Here is a 21,410-nt window from a genome sequence, read left to right as displayed (position 1 = left end):
CTCCCAGGAGCCGCTCAAACCACAAACTCTTAGAAGATTCACTCTTCTTGTACTTAAGTCGGCAAATTTGCCTTTTGTATTCCATCACGATGCAAATTCTATGTTTCATGGTAAATGTGAAGGTCCAAGTTATACAGTTATCCTGCACTGGTGCATCGGTATCTGATATAGGTCTGTCAGGAGCCCTCAAACCACAAACTCTTAGAAGATTCAGTCTTCTTGACAATAAGTCGGCATTGTGTCATTTGTATTCAATTACAATGCGATATCTGTGTTTCATGGTCAATGTTAAGTCCAAGGGATACAGTAAACCTGCACTAATGCATCGGAATCTAATACTATTCTCCCAGGAGTCGCTCAAACCACAAACTCTTAGAACATTCAGTCTTCTTGTACTTAAGTCGGCATTGTGCAATTTGTATTCAATCCCGATGCGGTTTCTGTGTTTCATGGTCAATGTGAAGGTCCAAGGGACACAGTAAACCTGCACAGGTGCATCGGAATCTAATTCTGGTCTCCCAGGAGTCGCTCAAACCACAAACTCTTCGAAGATTCCTCTTCCTGTACTTATGTCGGCATTGTCCCTTTTGTATTATATCCCGATGCAATTTATGCGTTTCATCTTCAATGTGAAGGTCCCAGGGGTTCAGTCAACCTGCACTAGTATATCGGAATCTAATACTGGTCTCCCAGGTGCCGCTCAAACCACAACCTCTTAGGTGATTCACTCTTCATGTACTTAAGTCGGCATTGTCCCATTTGTATTCAATCCCGATGCAATCTCTGTGTTTCGTGGTCATTGTGAAGGTCCAAGGGATAGAGAAACCCTGCACTGGTGCATCGGAATTTAATACTGGTCTCCCAGGAACCGCTCAAACCACAATCTCTTAGAAGATTCACTATTGTTGTACTTAGGTCGGCATTGTCCCCATTGGATTAATTCCCGATGCGAATTCTGTGTTTCATGGTTAATGTGAATGTCCTAGGGATACACAAATTCTGCACTAGTGCATCTGAATCAAATACTGGTCTCCCAGGAGCCGCTCAAACCACAAACTCTTAGAAGATTCACTCTTCTTGTACTTAAGGCGGCATTGTGCCCTTTGCAATCCATCCCATTGAGATTTCTGTGCTTCATGGTAAATGTGAAGGTCCAAGTGATATAGTAAACTTGCACTGGTACATGGGAATCTAATACTGGTCCCCAGTAGCCGCTCTAACCACAAACTCTTAGAAGATTCACCCTTCTTGTTCTTAAGTCGTCATTGAGCCTTTTGTATTCAATCTCGATGCATTTTCTGTGTTTCATGGTCAATGTGTAGGTCCAAGGGATACAGTCAACCTGCACTGGTGCTTTGGAATCTAATACTTGTCTCCCAGGACCCGCTCAAACCACAAACTCTTAGAAGATTCACTCTTCTTGTATTTAAGTCGCCAATGTACCTCTTGTATTCAATCCCGATGCAATTTCTGTGTTTCAAGCAAATGTGAAAGTCCAAGGGATATAGTAAACCTACACTGTTGCAGCGGAATCTAATACTGGTCTCCCAGGAGCCGCTCAAACCACAAACTCTTAGATGATTCGCTCTTCTTGTACTTAAGTCGGCATTCTCCCTTTTGTATTATATCCCGATGCAATTTCTGTGTTTCATGGTCAATGTGAACGTCCAAGGGATACAGTAAACCTGTAGTTGTGCATTGGAATCTAATACCGGCCTCCCAGGAGCCCCTCAAACTGCAAACTCTTAGAAGTTTCTCTCTTCTTGTATTTAAGTCGTCATTGTCTCTTTTGTATACAATCCCGATGTAATTTCTGTGTTTCGTGGTCAATGTGAAGGTCCAATTGATACGATGAACCTGCACTGGTGCGTCGCAATCTAATAGTAGTCTCCAAGGGGCCACTCACGGTGCAATCTCCTAGAAAATTCACGCTTATTGTACTTATGTCGGCGTGGTGCCTTTTGTATTCTATCCCGTTGCGATTTCTGTGTTTCATGGTCAATGAGAAGATAAAAGGGATGCAGGAAACCTGCAATGGTGCATCGGAATCTAATACTCGTCTCCCAGGAGATGCTCAAACCACAAACTCTTAGAAGATTCACTCTTCTTGTATTTAAGTCGCCAATGTACCTCTTGTATTCAATCCCGATGCAATTTCTGAGTTTCAAGCAAATGTGGAAGTCCAAGGGATATAGTAAACCTACACTGTTGCTGCCGAATCTAATACTGGCCTCCCAGGAGCCGCTCAAACCACAAACTCTTAGAAGATTCACTCTTCTTGTACTTAGTTCGGCATTGTCCCTTTTGTACTCAATCCCGATGCAACTTATGTGTTTCATGGTCACTGTGAATGTCCAAAAGATACAGTTAAACTGCACCTTTGCATCGGAATCTAATACTGGTCTCTCAGTAGCCGCCCAAACCACAAACACTTGGAAGATTCACTCTTCTTGTACTTAAATCGCCATCGTCCCATTTATATTCAATCCCGATGCAAATTCTGTGTTTCATGGTCAATCTGAAGGTCCAAGGGATACAGTACGCCTGCACTCATGCATCGAAATCTAATACTGGTCTCCCAGGAGCCGCACATAGCAGAAAATCTTAGAAGATTCACTCTTCTTGTACATAGGTAGGCATTGTCCCTTTTGTATTCAATCCTGATGCAATTTCTGTGTTTCATGGTCAATGTGAAGGTCCAAGGTATACAGTAAACCTGCACTGGTGCATCGGAATTTAATACTGGTCTCCCAGGAGCCGCTCCATGCACGAAATCCTAGATGATTCACTCTTCTAGTACTTAAGTCGGCATCGTGCCTTTTGTATACCTTCCCGTGGCGATTTCTGTGTTTCATGGTCAATGTGAACGTCCACGGGATACAGTAAACCTGCACTGGTGCATCGAAATCTGATACTAACCTCCCAGGAGCCGCTCAAACCACTAACTCTTGGAAGAGTCACTCTACTTGTACTTACGTCGGCATTTTCCCTTTTGTATTCAATCCCGATTCAAAATCTATGTTTGATGGTGAGAGTGAAAGTCCAATTCATACAGTAAGCCTCCACTGGTGCATCGCAATCTAATACTGGTCTCAGAGGAGCCGCTCAAAGCACAAACTCTTGGGAGATTTACTCTTCTTGTACTTAAGTCGTCATTGTGCCTTTTGTATACCTTCGCGTTGCGATTTCTGTGTTTCATGGTCAATGTGAAGGTCCAAGGAATACAGAAAACCTGCACTGGTGCATCAGAATCTAATACTGGTCTCCCAGTAGCCGCCCAAACCACAATCTCCTAGAAAATTCACTCTTCTCGTACTTAAGTCGGCATTTTCCCATTTGTATTCAATCCCGATGCAAACTCTGTGTTTCATGGTCAATGTGAAGGTCCAAGGGATAGAGAAAACCTGCACTGGCGCATCGAAATTTAATACTGGTCTCCCAGGAACCGCTCAAACCACAATCTCTTAGAAGATTCACTCTTGTTGTTCTTAGGTCGGCAATGTCCCCATTGGATTAATTCCCGATGCGATTTCTGTGTTACATGGTTAATGTGAATGTCCAAGGGATACACAAATTCTGCACTAGTGCATCTGAATCAAATACTGGTCTCCCAGGAGCCGCTCAAACCACAAACTCTTAGAAGATTCACTTTTCTTGTACTTAAGGCGGCATTGTGCCCTTTGCAATCCATCCCATTGAGATTTCTGTGCTTCATGGTAAATGTGAAGGTCCAAGTCATATAGTAAACTTGCACTGGTACATGGGAATCTAATACTGGGCCCCAGTAGCCGCTCTAACCACAAACTCTTAGAAGATCCACCCTTCTTGCTCTTAAGTCGTCATTGAGCGTTTTGTATTCAATCTCGATGCATTTTCTGTGTTTCATGGTCAATGTGAAGGTCCAAGGGATACAGTCAACCTGCACTGGTGCATCGGAATCTAATACTTGTCTCCCAGGAGCCGCTCAAACCACAAACTCTTAGAAGATTCACTCTTATTGTACTTAAGTCGGCATTGTCCCTTTTGTATTCAATCCCGGTGCAATTTCTGTGTTTCATGGTCAATGTGAAGGTCCAAGGGATACAGTAAACCTGCACTGGTGCATCGGAAGCTAATACTGGTCTCCCAGGAGCCGTTCAAAGCACAAACCCTTAAAGGATTTACTCTTCTTGTACTTAAGTCGGCTTTGTGATCTTTGTATTCCATCCCGATGCGATTTCTGTGTTTCATCGTCAATGTGTAGGTCCAAGGGATACAGTAAATTCTGCACTGGTGCATCGGATTCTAATACTGGTCTCCCAGGAGCCACTCAAAATACAAACTCTTTGAAGATTCACTCTTCTTCTACTTAAGTAGGCACTGTGCTTTTGTATTCAATTCCAATGCAATTTCTGTGTGTCATGGTCAATGTGAAGGTCCAAGGGATACTGTAAACCTGCACTGGTGCATCGGAATCTAATACTGGTCTCCCAGGAGCCGCTCATACCACAAACTCTTGGAAGTTTCACTCTTCTTGTACTTAAGTCAGCGTTGTCCATTATGTATTATATCCCGATGCATTTTCTGTGTTTCATCTTCAATGTGAAGATCCAAGGGATACAGTAATCCTGCACTGGTGCATCGGAATCTAATGCTGGTCTCCCAGGAGAGGCTCAAACCACAAACTCTTAGAAGATTCACTCTTCTTGTACTTAAGGCGGCATTGTGCCCTTTGCAATCCATCCCGTTGCGATTTCTGTGCTTCATGGTAAATGGGAAGGTCCAAGGGCAACAGTAAACCTGCACTGGTACATGGGAATCGAATACTGGTCCCCAGTAGCCGCTCAAACCACAAACTCTTAGAAGATTCACCCTTCTTGTTCTTAAGTCGTCATTATGCCTTTTGTATTCAATCTCAATGCATTTTCTGTGTTTCATCTTCAATGTGAAGATCCAAGGGATACAGTAAACCTGCACTGAGGCATCGGAATCTAATACTGGTCTCCCAGGAGAGGCTCAAACCACAAACTCTTAGAAGATTCACTCCTCTTGTATTTAAGTCGCCAATGTACCTCTTGTATTCAATCCCGATGCAATTTCTGTGTTTCATGCAAATCTGAAAGTCCAAGGGATATAGTAAACCTACACTGTTGCAGCGGAATCTAATACTGGTCTCCCAGGAGCCGCTCAAACCACAAACTCTTAGATGATTCACTCTTCTTATACTTAAGTCGGCATTCTCCCTTTTATATTATATCCCGATGCAATTTTTGTGTTTCATCATCAATGTGAAGGTCCTAGGGATACTGTAAACCTGCACTGGTGCATCGGAATCTAATACTGGTCTCCCAGGAGCCGCTCAAACCACAAACTTGTAGAAGATTCACTCCTCCTGTACTTAAGTCGGCATTGTGACAGTTGTATTCTTCCCGATGCGATTTCTGTGTTTCATGGCCAATTTGAAGTTCCAAGGGGTACAGTAAACCTGCACTGGTCAATCTGAATCTAATACTGGTCTCCCAGGAGCCGCTCAAACCGAAAACTCTTGTAAGATTCTCTCTTCTTGTACTTAAGTCGTCATTGTCTCTTTTGTATACAATCTCGATGTAATTTTGGTGTTTCATGGTCAATGTGAAGGTCCAAGGGATACAGTTATCCTGCACTGGTGCATCGGAATCTAGTACTGGTCTCCCAGGAGCCGCTCAAAGCACAAACTCTCACAAGATTCACTCTTCTTGTACTTAAGTCGGCATTGTGCCTCTTGTATTCTATTCCGTTGTGATTTCTGTGTTGCATGGTCAATGTGAACGTCCAAGAGATACAGTAAACCTGCAGTTGTGCATCGGAATCTAATACCGGCCTCCCAGGTGCCGCTCAAAGCACGAAATCTTAGAAGATTCACTAATCTTGTACTAAAGTCGGTATTGTGCTTTTTGTATTCTATCCCGTTGCGATTTCTGTGATTCAAGGTAAATGTGAAGGTCCTAGGGATACAGTATACCTGCACAGGTGCATCGGAATCTAATACTGGTCTCCCAGAAGCCGCTCAAATTACAAACTATTAGAAGATTCACTCTTCTTGTACTTAAGTCGTCATTGTGATTTTTGTATTCAATCCCGATGCAATTTCTGTGTTTAATGGTCAATGTGAAAGTCCAAGAGATACAGTAAACCTGCACTGGTGCATCGGAATCTACTGCTGGTCTCCCAGAAGCCGCTCAAACCACAATCTCTTAGAAGATTCACTGTTCTTGTACTTATGTCGGCGTTGTCCCTTTTGTATTCAATGCCGAAGCAATTACTGTAATTCATGGTCTATGTGAAGGTCCAAGGGATACAGCAAATCTGCACTGGTGCATCAGAATCTAATACTGGTCTCCCACGAGCCGCTCAAAGCACGAAGTCTTAGGAGATTTACTCTTCTTGTACCTAAGTCGGCAATGTGCATTTTGTATTCTATCCCGTTGCGATTTCTGTGCTTCACAATCAATGTGAAGGTCCAAGGGTTACAGTAAACCTGCACTGGTGCATCGGAATCTAATACTCGTCTCCCAGGAGACGCTCAAAGCACATACTCTTAGTAGATTCACTCTTCCTGTACTTAAGTCGGCATTGTCCCTTTTGTATTCAATCCCGATACAATATCTATGTTTCATGGTCAATGTGAATGTCCAAGGGATACAGTAAACCTGCTCTGGTGCATCGGAGTCTAATACTGGTCTCCCAGGAGCCACTCAAAGCACAAACTCTTAGTAGATTCATTCTTCTTGTACTTAAGACGGCATTGTCCCTTTTGTATTCAATCCCGATGCAATTTCTGTGTTTCATGGTCAATGTGAAGGTCCAAGGGATACAGTAAACCTGCAGTGGCGCATTTGAGTCTAATACTGGTCTCCCAGGAGCAGCCCAAACCACAAACTCTTAGAAGATTCACTCTTCTTGTTCGTAACTCGGCATTGTCCCCTTGGTATTCAACGCGATGCAATTTCTGTGTTTCATGGTCACTGTGAAGGGCCAAGGGATACAGTAAAAATGCACTGGTGCTTTGGAATCCGATACTGGTCTCCTAGGAGCCGCTCGAACCACAAACTCTAAGAAGAATCACTATTCTCGTACTTAAGTCGGCATTGCACATTTTGTATTCATTCCCGATGCAATTTCTGTGTTTAATGGTCAATGTAAAGGTCCAAGGGATTCATTAAACCTGCGCTGCCGCATCGGAATCTAATACTGGTCTCCCAGGAGCCGCACACACCACTAACTCTTAGAAGATTCACTCTTCTTGTACTTAAGTCGGCAATGTCCATGTTGTTTATAATCCCGATGCGATTTATGTGCTTCATGGACAATGTGACGGACCAAGGGATACAGTAAACCTGCACTGGTGCACCGGAATCTAATACTGGTCTCCCAGGTGCCGCTCAAAGCAAGAACTCTTAGAGGATTCACTCTTCTAGTACTTAAGTCGGCACTGTGTTTTTTGTATTTTATCCCGTTTTGATTTCTGTGGTTCATGGTCAATGTGAAGGTAGAAGGGAGACAGTAAACTTGCACTGGTGCATCGGAATCTAATACTGGTATCCCTGGAGCCGCTCAAACCGGTAACTCTTAGAAGATTCACTCTTCTTGTACTTAAGTCGGCATTGTGCATTTTGCATTCAATCCCGCTGCGATCTCTGTGTTTCATGGTCAATTTGAAGGTCCAAGGGAGACAGTAAACTTGCACTGTTACATCGGAATCTAGTACTGGCATCCCAGGAGCCGCTCAAACCACAAACTCTTAGAAGATTCTCTGTTCTTGTACTTATGTCTGCATTGTCCCTTTTCTATTCAATGCCGAAGCAATTATTGTGATTCATGGTCAATGTGAAGGTAAAAGGGATACAGTAAACTTGCACTGGTGCATCGGAATCTAATACTGGTCTCCCAGGAGCCGCGCAGATCATGAAGTCTTAGAAGATTCACTCTTCTTGTACTTAAGTCGGCAATGTGCCTTTTGTATTCTAACCCGTTGCTATATCTGTGTTTCTTAATCAGTGTGAAGGTCCAAGGGAAACAGTAAACCAGCACTGGTGCATCGGAATCTAATACTGTTCTCCCAGGAGCCGCTCAAATCACAAACTCTTAGCAGATTCACTCTTCTTGTACTTAAGTCGGCATTTTCCCTTTAGTATTCAATCCCGATGCAATTTCTGTGTTTCCTTGTCAATGGGAAAGTCCAAGGGATACAGTAAACCTGCACTGGTGCATCTGAATCTAATACTGGTCTCCCAGGAGCCGCCCAAACCACAAACTCTTAGATGATTCACTCCTCCTGTTCTTAAGTCGGCATTGTCCATTTTGCATAAAATCCCGATGCAATTTCTGTGTTTCATGGTGTATATGAAGGTCCAATTCATACAGTAAACCTGCACTGGTGCATCGGAATCTAATACTGGTCTCCTAGGTGCCGCTCAAAGCACGATCTCTTAGAAGATTCACTCTTCTAGTACTTAAGTCGGCATTGTGCCTTTTGTATTCTATCCCGTTGCGATTTCTGTGATTCATGGTCAATGTGAAGGTCCTAGGGATACAGTATACCTGCACTGGTGCATCGGAATCTAATACTGGTCTCCCAATAGCCGATCAAATTACAAACTCTAAGAGGATTCACTCTTCTTGTTTTTAAGTCGGCATTGTCCATTTTGTATCCAATCCCAAAGCAAACCTTGTGTTCCATGGTCAATGTGAAGGTCCAACGGATACAGTAAACCAGCACTGGTGCTTCGGAATCTAATTCTGGTCTTCCAGGAGCCGCTCAAACCACAAACTCTTAGAAGATTTACTATTCTTGTACTTATGTCGGCATTGTCCCTTTGTATTTAATCCCGATTCGAATTCTGTGTTTCATGGTCAAGGTGAAGGTCCAAGGGATTCATTAAAGCGGCACTGGTGCATCGGAATCTAATACTGGTCTCCCAGGAGCCGCACACACCACAAACTCCTAGAAGATCCACTCTTCTCGTAATTAAGTTGGCATTGTCCCTATACTATTCAATTCCGATGCCATTTCTGTGTTTCATGGTCAATGTGAACGTCCAAGGGATACAGCAAACATGCACCGGTGCTTCAGAATCTAATACTGGTCTCCCACGAGCCGCTCCAATCACAAACTCTTAGGAGATTCTCTCTTCTTGTACTTAAGTCGGCAATGTCTCTTTATTATTCAATCCCGAAGCCATTTCTGTATTTCATGGTCAATGGGAAGGTCCAAGGGATACAGTAAACCTGCACTGGTGCATCTGAACCTAATACTGGTCTGCCAGGAGCCGCTCAAACCACAAACTCTTCGAAAATTCACTCTTCCTGTTCTTAAGTCGGCAATGTCCCTTTTGCATTCAATGCCGATGCAATTTCTGTGTTTCATGCTCGATTTGAAAGTCCAAGAAATACAGTAAACCTGCACTGGTGCATCGGAATCTAATACTGGTCTCCCAGCAGCAGCTCAAAGCACGACCTCGTAGAAGATCCACTCTTCTTGTACTTAAGTCGGCAATGTCCCTTTAGTATTCAATCCCGAAGCGATTTCGGTGTTTCATCGTCAATGTGAAGGTCCAAGGGATACAATAAACCTGCACTGGTGTATCAGATTCTAATACTGGTGTCCAGGGAGCCTTAAAAATTACGAACTATTAGAAGATTCACTCTTCTTGTACATAAGTCGGCATTTACGCTATTGTATTCAATCCATATGGAATTTCTGCGTTTCATGGTCAATTTAAAAGTCCAAGGAATACAGTAAACCTGCACTGGTGCATCGGAATCTAATACTGGCCTCCCAGAAGCAGCTCAAAGCACGAACTCTTAAGAGATTCTCTCTTCTTGTACTTAAGTCGGCAATGTCTCTTTATTATTCAATCCCGAGGCAATTTCTGTATTTCATGGTCAATGGGAAGGTCCAAGGGATACGGTAAACCTGCACTGGTGCATCTGAACCTTATACTGGTCTGCCAGGAGCCGCTCAAACCACAAACTCTTCGAAAATTCACTCTTCCTGTTCTTAAGTCGGCATTTTCCCTTTTGCATTCAATGCCGATGCAATTTCTGTGTTTCATGCTCGATTTGAAAGCCCAAGAAATACAGTAAACCTGCATTGGTGCATCGGAATCTAATACTGGTCTCCCAGGAGCAGCTCAAAGCACGACCTCTTAGAAGATTCACTCTTCTCGTACTTAAGTCGGCATTGTCATTTTACTATTCAATCCCGGTGCAATGTCTATGTTTCATGGTCAATGTGAATGTCCAAGGGATACAGTAAACATGCACCGGTGCTTCGTAATCTAATACTGGTCTCCCAGGAGCCGCTCAAACACAAACTCTTACAGGATTCACTCTTCTTGTACTTCAGTCGGCATTGTCCATTAGTAATTAATCCTGATGCAATTTCTGAGTTTCATGGTCAATGTGAAGGTCCAATTGATTCAGTAAACCTGCACTGGTGCATCGGAATATAATACTGGTCTCCCAGGGGCCGCTCAAATCACAAACTCTTAGTAGATTAACTCTTCTTGTACTTAAGTCGGCATTTTCCCTTACGTATTCAATCACGATGTAATATCTTTGTTTCATGGTCAATGTGATGGTCCAAGGGATACACTAAACCTGCACAGGTGCATCGGAATCTACTAATGATTTCCCAGGAGCCTCTCAAATCACAAACTCTTAGGAGATTCACTCTTCTTGTACTTAAGTCGGCTTTGTCCCTTTAGTATTCAATCCCGACGCAATTTCTGTATATCATGGTCAATGGGAAGGTACACGGGATACAGTAAACCTGCACTGGTGCATCGGAATATAATACTGGTGTCCTGGGAGCCGTTCAAATCACAATCTCTTAGAAGATTCACTCTTCTTGTTCTTAAGTCGACATTGTCACTTTTGCATTTAATGCTGGTGCTATTTCTTTGCTTAATGGTCAATGCGTAGGTCCAAGAGATACAGCAAACCTGCACTGGTGCATCGGAATTTAATACTGTTCTCCCAGGAGCCGCTCAAAGCACGAACACTTAGAAGATTCGCTCTTCTTGTACTTAAATCGGCAATGTGCCTTTTGTTTTCTATCCCGTTGCGATTTCTGTGTTTCATGGTCAATGTGAAGGTCCAAGAGATACAGTAAACCTGCACTGGTGCATCGGAATATAATACTGGTGTCCTGGGAGCCGCTCAAATCACAATCTCTTAGAAGATTCACTCTTCTTGTAGTTAAGTCGGCATTGTACATTTTGTATTCAATCCCGATGCTATTTCTGTGTTTCATGGACAATGTGAAGATCCAAGGGATTCAGTAAACCTGCACTGGTGCATTGGAATCTAATACTGGTCTCCCAGGAGCCGCTCAAAACACGAACTACTAGAAGATTCACTCTGCTTGTCCTTAAGTCTGCAATGTGCCTTTTGTATTCTATCCCGTTGTGATTTCTGTGTTTCATGGTCAATGTGAAGGTCCAAGGGATACAGTAAACCCGCACTAGTGCTTCAGAATCTAATACTGGTATCCCGGGAGCCGCTCAAATCCCGAATTCTTAGAAGATTCACTCTTCTTGTACTTAAGTCGGCATTGTCCCTCTTGTATTCAGTCCAGATGGAATTTCTGCGTTTCATGGTCAATGTGAAGGACCAAGGGACCTGCACTGATGCATCAGAATCACATACTCGCCTCCCAGGAGACGCTCAAAGCAAATACTCTTAGTAGATTCACTCTTCTTGTACTTAAGTCGGCATTGTACGTTTTGTATTCAGTCCCGATGAAATTTCTGTGTTTCATGGTCAATGTGAAGGTCCAATGGATACAGCAAACCTGCACTGGTGCATCGGAATCTAATACTGGTCTCCCAGGAGCAGCTCAAAGCACGAACTCTTAGAAGATTCACTCTTCTCGTATTTAAGTCGGCATTGTAACTTTTCTATTCAATCCCGGTGCATTTTCTGTGTTTCATGGTCAATGTGAAGGTCCATGGGACACAGTAAACCTGCACCGGTGCTTCGGAATCTGATCCTGGTCTCCCAGGAGCCGCTCAAAGCACAAACTATTACAGGATTCACTCTTCTTGCACTTAAGTCGGCTTTGACCATTAGTATTCAATTCCGATGCAATTTCTGTGTTTTATGGTCAATGTGAAGGTCCAAGGGATTCAGTAATCCTGCACTGGTGCATCGGAATCTAATAGTAGTCTCCCAGGAGCCGCTCAAACCACAAACTCTTAGTAGATTAACTCTTCTTGTACTTAAGTCGGCATTTTCCCTTACATATTCAATCGCGATGTAATTTCTTTGTTTCATGGTCAATGTGAAAGTCCAAGGGATACAGTAAAACTGCACTGGTGCATCGGAATCTAATACTGGTATACCAGGCGCCGATCAAACCAGATAGTTATAGAAGATTCACTCTACTTGTACTTAAGTCGGCATTGTCCCTTTAGTATCCAATAACGATGCAATTCCTGTGTTTCATGGTCAATGGGAAGGTCCACGGGATACAGTAAACCTGTACTGGTGCATCGGAATCTAATACTGGTCTCCTAGGAGCGGCTCAAACCACAAACTCTTAGAAGATTTACTTTTCTCGTTCTTAAGTCGGCATTGTCCCTTTTGCATTTAATGCTGGTGCTATTTCTGTGCTTAATGGTCAATGTGTAGGTCCACGAGATACAGGAAACCTGCACTGGTGCATCGGAATTTAATACTGTTCTCCCAGGTGACGCTCAAACCACGAACTATTAGAAGATTCACTCTTCTTGTCCTTAAGTCTGCAATGTGCCTTTTGTATTCTATCCCGTTGCGATTTCTGTGTTTCATGGTCAACGTGAAGGTCCAAGCGATACAGTTAACCTGCACTGGTGCTCGGAGTCTAATACTGGTCTCCCACGAGCCGCTCAAACCACAAACTCATAGTAACTTCTTTCTTCTTGTACTTAAGTCGCCATTACATCTATAGTATTCAATCCCGATGCAATTTCTGTGTTTCATTTTCAATGCGAAGATCCAAGGGATTCAGTAAACCTGCACTGGTGTATCGGAATCTAATACTGGTCTCCCAGGAGCCGCTCAAAACACGAACTATTAGAAGATTCACTCCTCTTGTCCTTAAGTCTGCAATGTGCCTTTTGTATTCTATCCCGTTGTGATTTCTGTGTTTCATGGTCAATGTGAAGGTCCATGGGATACAGTAAACCAGCGCTAGTGCATCGGAATCTAATACTGGTGTCCCGGGAGCCGCTCAAATCCCGAATTCTTAGAGATTCACTCTTTTTGTACTTAAGTCGACATTGTCCCTCTTGTATTCAGTCCAGATGGTATTTCTGTGTGTCATGGTCAATGTGAAGGACCAAGGGACCTGCACTGGTGCATCGGAATCTAATACTCGTCTCCCAGGAGACGCTCAAAGCAAATACTCTTAGTAGATTCACTCTTCTTGTACTTAAGTCGGCATTGTCCCTTTTGCAGTCAATGCCGATGCAATATCTGTGTTTCATGGTCAATTTGGAAGTCCAAGGAATACAGTAAACCTGCACTGGTGCATCGGAATCTAATACTGATATCCCAGGAGGAGCTCATAGCACGAACTCTTAGAAGATTCACTCTTCTTCTACTTAAGTCGGCATTTTCCCTCTTGTATTCAATCCATATGGAATTTCTGTGTTTCATGGTCAATTTGAAAGTCCAAAAATACAGTAAACCTGCACTGGTGCATCGGAATCTAATACTGGTCTCCCAGGAGCCGCTCAAACCACAAACTCTTAGTAGATTAACTCTTCTTGTACTTAAGTCGGCATTTTCCCTTACGTATTCAATCGCGATGTAATTTCTTTGTTTCATGGTCAATGTGAAGGTCCAAGGGATACAGTAAACCTGCACTGGTGCATCGGAATCTAATACTGGTCTCCCAGGAGACGCTCAAAGCACGAACTATTAGAAGATTCACTCTTCTTGTCCTTGAGTCTGCAATGTGCCTTTTGTATTCTATCCCGTTGCGATTTCTGTGTTTCATGGTCAATGTGAAGGTCCAAGGGATACAGTTAACCTGCACCGGTGCTTCGGAGTCTAATACTGGTCCCCCAGGAGCCGCTCAAACCACAAACTGTTAGTAAATTCACTCTTGTTGTACTTAAGAGAGCATTGTCCCATTTGTATTGAATTACGACGCAATTTCTGTGTATAATGGTCTACGTGAAGGTCCAAGGGATACAGTAAACCTGCACTGGTGTATCGGATTCTAATAGTGGTGTCCAGGGAGCCGTTAACATCACGAACTTTTAGAAGAGTAACTCTTCTTGTACTTAAGTCGGCATTTTCCCTCTTGTATTCAATCCTTATATAATTTCTGTGTTTCATGGTCAATGTAAAGATCCAAGGGATACAGTAAACCTGCACTGGTGCATCGGAATCTAATACTGGTATACCAGGAGCCGATCAAACCAGAAACTTATAGAAGATTCACTCTTCTTGTACTTAAGTTGGCATTGTCCCTTTAATATTCAATCCCGACGCAATTGCTGTGTTTCATGATCAATGGGAAGGTCTACAGGATACAGTAAACCTGCGCTGGTACATCGGAATCTAATACTGTTCTCCCAGGAGAGGCTCAAAGCACGAACTCTTAGAAGATTCACTCTTCTTGTGCTTAAATCGGCAATGTGCCTTTTGCTTTCCATCCCGTTGCGATTTCTGTGTTTCATGGTCAATGTGAAGGTCCAAGGGACACAGTTAACCTGCACTGAAGCATTTGAGTCTAATACTGGTCCCCCAGGAGCCGCTCAAACCACAAACTCTTAGTAAACTCACTCTTCTTCCACTTAAGAGAGCATTGTCCCATTTGTATTCGATCCCGACGCACTTTCTGTGTATCATGGTTTACGTGAAGCCCCAGGGATGCAGTAAACCAGCACTGGTGCATCGGAATCTGATACTGGTCTACCAGGAGCCGCTCAAACCACAAATTCTTAGAAGATTCACTCTTCTTGTACTTAAGTCGGCATTGTACGTTTTGTATTCAGTCCCGATGACATTTCTGTGTTTCATGGTCAATGTGAAGGTTCAATGGATACAGTAAACCTGCATTGGTGCATCGGAATCTAATAGTGGTCTCCCAGGAGCCGCTCACATCACAAATTCTTAGGACATTCTCTCTTCTTGTACTTAAGTTGGCAATGTCCCTTTATTATTCAATCCCGAAGCAATTTCTGTATTTCATGGTCAATGGGAAGGTCCAAGGGATACAGTAAACCTGCACTGGTGCATCTGAATCTAATACTGGTCTCCCAGGAGCCGCTCAAACCACAAACTCTTAGAAGATTCACTCAACTTGTTCTTAAGTCAACATTGTCCCTTTTGCATTCAATGCCGATGCAATTTCTGTGTTTCATGGTCAATTTGAAAGTCCAAGGAATACAGTAAACCTGCACGGATGCATCGGAATCTAATACTAGTCTCCCAGGAGCAGCTCAATGCACGACCTCTTAGAAGATTCACTTTTCTTGTACTTAAGTCGGCAATGTCCCTTTAGTATTCAATCCCGAAGCTATTTCAGTGTTTCATCGTCAATGTGAAGGTCCAAGGGATACAGTAAACCTGCACTGGTGTATCGGATTCTAATACTGGTGTCCAGGGACCCGCTCAAATCACGAACTCTTTGAAGATTCACTCTTCTTGTACTTAAGTCGGCATTTTCCTACTTGTATTCAATCCTTATGGACTTTCTGTGTTTCATGGTCAATTGGAAAGTCCAAGGAATACAGTAAACCTGCACTGGTGCATCGGAATCTAATACAGGTCTCCCAGGAGCAGCTCAAAGCACGAACTCTTAGAAGATTCACTATTCTCGTACATAAGTCGGCATTGTTCCTTTTCTATTCAATCCCGGTGCAATTTCTGTGTTTCATGGTCAATGTGAAGGACCAAGGGATACACTAAACCTGCACCGGTGCTTCGGAATCTAATACTGGTCTCCCAGGAGCCGCTCAAACCTCAAACTCTTACTGGATTCACTCTTCTTGTACTTAAGTCGGCATTGTCCATTAGTAATCAATCCCGATGCAATTTCAGTGTTTTATGGTCAATGGCAAGGTCCACGGGATACAGTAAACCTGCACTGGCGCATCGGAATCTAATACTGGTCTCCCTGGAGCGGCTCAAACCACAAACTCTTAGAAGATTCACTCTTCTTGTTCTTAAGTCGGCATTGTCCCTTTTGCATTTAATGCTGGTGCTATTTCTGTGCTTAATGGTCAATGTGTTGGTCCAAGAGGTACAGAAAACCTGCACTGGTGCATAGGAATTTAACCCTGTTCTCCCAGGAGAAGCTCAAAGCACGAACTCTTAGAGGTTTCACTCTTCTTGTACTTAAATCGGCAATGTGCCTTTTGTTTTCTATCCCGTTGCGATTTCTCTGTTTCATGGTCAATGTGAAGGTCCAAGGGATACAGTAAACCTGCACTGGTGCGTCGGAATATAATACTGGTGTCCCGGGAGCCGCTTAAATCACAATCTCATAGAAGATTCTCTCTTCTTGTACTTAAGTCGGAATGGTCCCTCTTGTATCCAATCCAGATGGAATTTCTGTGTTTCATGGTCAATGTGAAGGACCAAGGGATACAGTAAACCTGCACTGGTGCATCGGAATCTAATACTCGTCTCCCAGGAGACGCTCAAAGCACATACTCTTATTAGATTCACTCTTCTTGTACTTAAGTCGGCATTGTCCCTTTTGTATTCATTCCCGATGCAATATCTGTGTTTTATGGTCAATGTGAAGGTGCAAGGGATACAGTGAACCTGCACTGGTGCATCGGAATCTAAAAACTGGTCTTCCACAAACCGCTGAATCACGAACTCTTAGAAGATTCACTCTTCTCGTACTTAAGTCGTTATTGTGTCTTTTGTATTCTATCCCATTGCGATTTCTGTGTTTAATGGCCAATGTGAAGGTCCAAGGGATTCAGTAAACCTCCGCAGGTGCATCGGAGTCTCATACTGGTCCCCCGGGAGCCGCTCAAACCACAAAGTCTTAGAAGATTCACTCTTCTTGTTCTTAAGTAGGCATTGTCCCTTTTGGATTTAATGCTGATGCAATTTCTGTGCTTAAAGATCAATGTGAAGGTCATAGGGATACAGCAAACCTGCACTGGTGCATCGGAATCTAATACTGGTCTCCCAGGTGCCGCCCAAAGCATAAACTCTTAGGAGATTCACTCTTCTCCTACTTACGATGGCACTGTCCCTTTTGTATTTAATCCCGATGCAATTTCTGTGTTTCATGGTTAATGTGAAAGTCCAAGGGATACAGTAAACCTGCACTGGTGCATCGGAATCTAATACTGGTCTCCACGGATTCGCTCAAAGCAAGAACTTTTAGAAGATTCACTCTTTTTGTGCTGATGTCGGCATTGTGCCTTTTCTATACTATCCCGTTGCGATATCTGTGTTTCATGGTCAATGTGAAGCCCCCAGGGATACAGTAAACCTGCACTGGTGCATCGGAATCTAATACTGGTCTCCCAGGAGCCGCTCAAAGCACAAACTCCACGAAGATTCACTCATCCTGTACATTAGTCGGCATTGTCCCTTTGTATTCAATCCCGATTTAATTTCTGTGTTTCATGGTCAATGTGAAGTTCCAAGTGATACAGTAAACCTGCACTGTTGCATCGAAATCTAATACTGGTCTCCCAGGCGCCGCTCAAACCACAAAATCTTAAAAGATTCACTCTTCTTGTACTTAAGTCGGCAATTTAACGTTTGTATTCAATCCCGATGCAATTTCTGTGTTCCATGGTCAATGTGAAGGTCCAAGGTATACAGTAAACCTGCACTGGCGCATCGGAATCTAATACTGGTACCCCATTAGCCGATCAAACAACAAACGCTTAGAAGATTCACTCCTCTTGTACTTAATTCGGCATTGTCCCTTTTGTATTCAATCCCGAAGCAATTTCTGTGTATCATGGTCTATGTGAAGGTTCAAGGGATACAGTAAACATGCACTGGTGAATCGGAATCTAATACTGGTCTCCCAGGAGCCGTTCAAAGCACATACTCTACGAAGATTCACTCTTCCTGTACATAAGTCTGCATTGTGCAATTGTATTCAATCCTGATGCAATTTCTGTGTTTCAGGGTCAATGTGAAGGTCCAAGGGAAACAGTAATCCTGCGCTGGTGCATCGCAATCTACTACAAGTCTCCCAGGAGCCGCTCAAACCACAAACTCATAGTAGATTCACTCTTCTTGTAATTAAGTCGGAATTGTCTCTTTTGTATTCAATCACCATGCAATCTCTGTCATTCATGGTCAATGAAAAGGTCCAAGGGAAACAGTAAAGATGAACTGGTGCATCCGGAATCTAATACTGGCCTCACAGGCACCACTCAAAGCACAAACTCTTAGCAGATTCACTCAATTTGTACTTAAATCAGCATTGTCCATTCGTATTCAATCTTCTTCTTCTTCAGTAGTTCTACAGCCCTTGGTGAGCCTTGTCTTCTTCAACAATCTTCCTCCACACTTCTCGGTTATTTGCTGCTGTTTTCCACCCTCGGACTCCCATATTGCTGATATCCATTATTACCTCATCGATCCATCTTCTTCTAGGTCTCCCTTTTCGCCTAACTGAATGGATCATACCTTTCATCATTTTCTTTGGCAATTTCTGTTTATCGTGGTCTATGTGAAGGTTCAAGGGATACAGTAAACATGCACTGGTCAATCGGAATCTAATACTGGTCTCCCAGGAGCCGTTCAAAGCACATACTCTACGAAGATTCACCCTTCCTGTACATAAGTCTGCATTGTGCAATTGTATTCAATCCCATTGTTAATTCTGTGTTTCATGGTCAATGTGAAGGTCAAGGGATACAGTAAACCTGCACTGGTGCATCGGTATCTAATACTGGTCTCCCAGGAGCCACATAAACCACAATCTCTTAGTTGAGTTACTCTTCTTGTACATAAGTCGGCATTGTCCCTTGTGTAATCAATCCCGAAGCAATTTCTGTGTTTCATGGAAAATGTGAAAGTACAAAGGATACAGTAAACCTGCACTGGTGCATCTGAATCTAATACTGGTCTCCCTGAAGACGTTCAAACCACAAACTCTTAGGAGATTCCCTCTCCTTCTACTTAAGTCGGCATTGTCACTTTCGTATTCAATCCCGATGCAATTTCTTTTTTCCATGGTCAATGTGAAGGTCCAAGGTATACTATAAACCTGCACTGATGCATCGGAATCTAATACTGGTCACCCAGGAGCCGCTCAAACCACAAACTCTTAGAAGATTCACTCTTCTTGTACTTAATACGGCATTGTGCCTTTTCTTTTTAGTCCCGATGCAACTTCTGTGTTTCATGGTGAATGTGAAGGTTCAGGGGATACAGTAATCCAGCACTGGTGTATCGGATTCTAATACTGGTCACCCAGGAGCCGCTCAAACCACAAACTCTTATAAGGATCACTCTTATTGTACTTAAGTCGGCATTGTACATTTTGTATTCAATCCGGATGCAATTTCTGTGTTTCATGTTCAAAGTGAAGGTCCAAGGGATACAGTAAACCTGCACTGGTGCATCGGAATCTAATACTGGTCTCCCAGGAGACGCACAAATCACAAACTCTTAGGAGATTTACTCTTCTTCTACTTAAGCCGGCATTGTTAATTATGTATTCAATCCCAAAGCAATTTCTGTGTACCATGGTCAATGTGAAAGTACAAGGGATGCAGTAAACCTGCACTGGTGCATCGGAATCTAATATTGGTCTCCCAGGAGCCGCTCAAACCACAAACTCTTAGGAGATTCACTCTTCTTCTACATAAATCGGCATTGTCACGTTTGTATTCAATCCCGATGCAATTTCTGCATTTCATGGTCTATGTGAAGGTCCAATAATTACAGTATACACGCACTGGTGCGTCGGAATCTAATACTGATCCTCCACTAGCCGCTCATTACACGAATTCTTAGATCATTCACTCTTCTCGTACTTAAGGCGTCATTGTGCCGTTTGTACTCTATCCGGTTGCGATATCTGTTTTCATGGTCAATGTGAAGGTCCAGGGGATACAGTGAACCTCCACAGGGGCATCGTAATCTAATACTGGTCTCCCAGGAGCCGCTCAAACCACAAACTCTTAGAAGATCACTCTTCTAGTACTTACGTGGTCATTGTCCCTTTTGTCTCCAATTCTGGTGCAATATCTGTGTTTCATGGTCAATGTGAAGGTCCAAGGGATACAGTAAACCTACACTGATGCATCGCAATCTAATACTGATCTCCCAGGAGCCGCTCAAAGCACAAACTCTTGGGAGATTCACTCTTCTTCTACTTAAATCGGCGCTGTCCCTTTTGAATTCAATCCCGATGCAATATCTGTGTCCCATGGTCAATGTGAAGGTCCGGGGGATACAGTAAACCTGCACTGGTGCATCGGAATCTAATACCGGTCTCCCAGGAGCCGCTCAAACCACAAACTCTTAGAAGATTCACTCTTCTTGTACTTAAGTCGACATTGTCCCTTTTGTATTCAATCACGATGCAATATCTGTGTTACATGGTCAATGTGAAGGTCCAAGGGATACAGTAAACCTGCACTGGTGTATCGGAATTTAATACTGGTCTCCCAAGAGCCGCTCAAACCACAAATTCTTAGGAGATTCACTCTTCTTGTACTTAAGTCCGCATTGACAATTTTGTATATAGTACAGATGCAATTTCGATATTTCATGGTGTATGTGAAGGTCGAAAAGATACAGTAAACCGGCACTGGTGTAACGGAATCTAAAACTGGTCTCCCAGGAGCCGCTCAAACCACAAACTCTTAAAAGATTCACTCCTGTTGTACTTGAGTCGGCATTGTCCCTTTTCTATTCAATCCCCATGCAATTTCTATGTTTCATGGTCAATGTGAAGGTCGAAGGGATACAGTAAACCTGCACTGGTGCTTCGGAATCTAGTACTGGTCTCCCAGGAGCCTCTCAAATCGCTAACTCTTAGAAGATTCGCTCTTCTTGTACTTAAGTCGGCATTGTCCCTTTTGTATTTAATCCTGATGCAATATCTGTGTTCCATGGCCAATGTCAAGGTCCAAGGGAGACAGTAATCCAGCACTGGTACATCGGTATCGAATACTGGTCTCCCGGGAGCCGCTCAAATCACAATCTCTTAGAAGAATCACTTATCTTGACTTAAGTCGGCATTGTCACTATTGTATACAATTCCGATGCAATTTCTGTGTTTCACGGTCAATGTGAGGGTCCAAGGGATAAAGTACACCTGCACTGGTGCATCGGAAACTAATACTGGTCTGACAGGAGCCGCTCAAAGCACAAACTCTTAGTAGATTCACGCTTCTTGTACTTAAGTCGGCATTGTCCCTTTGCTATTCAATCCCGATGCAATTTCT

The sequence above is a fragment of the Schistocerca americana genome, chromosome 1, assembly GCF_021461395.2.
Source record: "Schistocerca americana isolate TAMUIC-IGC-003095 chromosome 1, iqSchAmer2.1, whole genome shotgun sequence".
In the NCBI taxonomy this organism is placed as follows: Eukaryota; Metazoa; Arthropoda; class Insecta; order Orthoptera; family Acrididae; genus Schistocerca; species Schistocerca americana.
The sequence above is the reverse complement of the archived record's forward strand: the minus strand, read 5'-3'. Positions refer to the sequence as shown.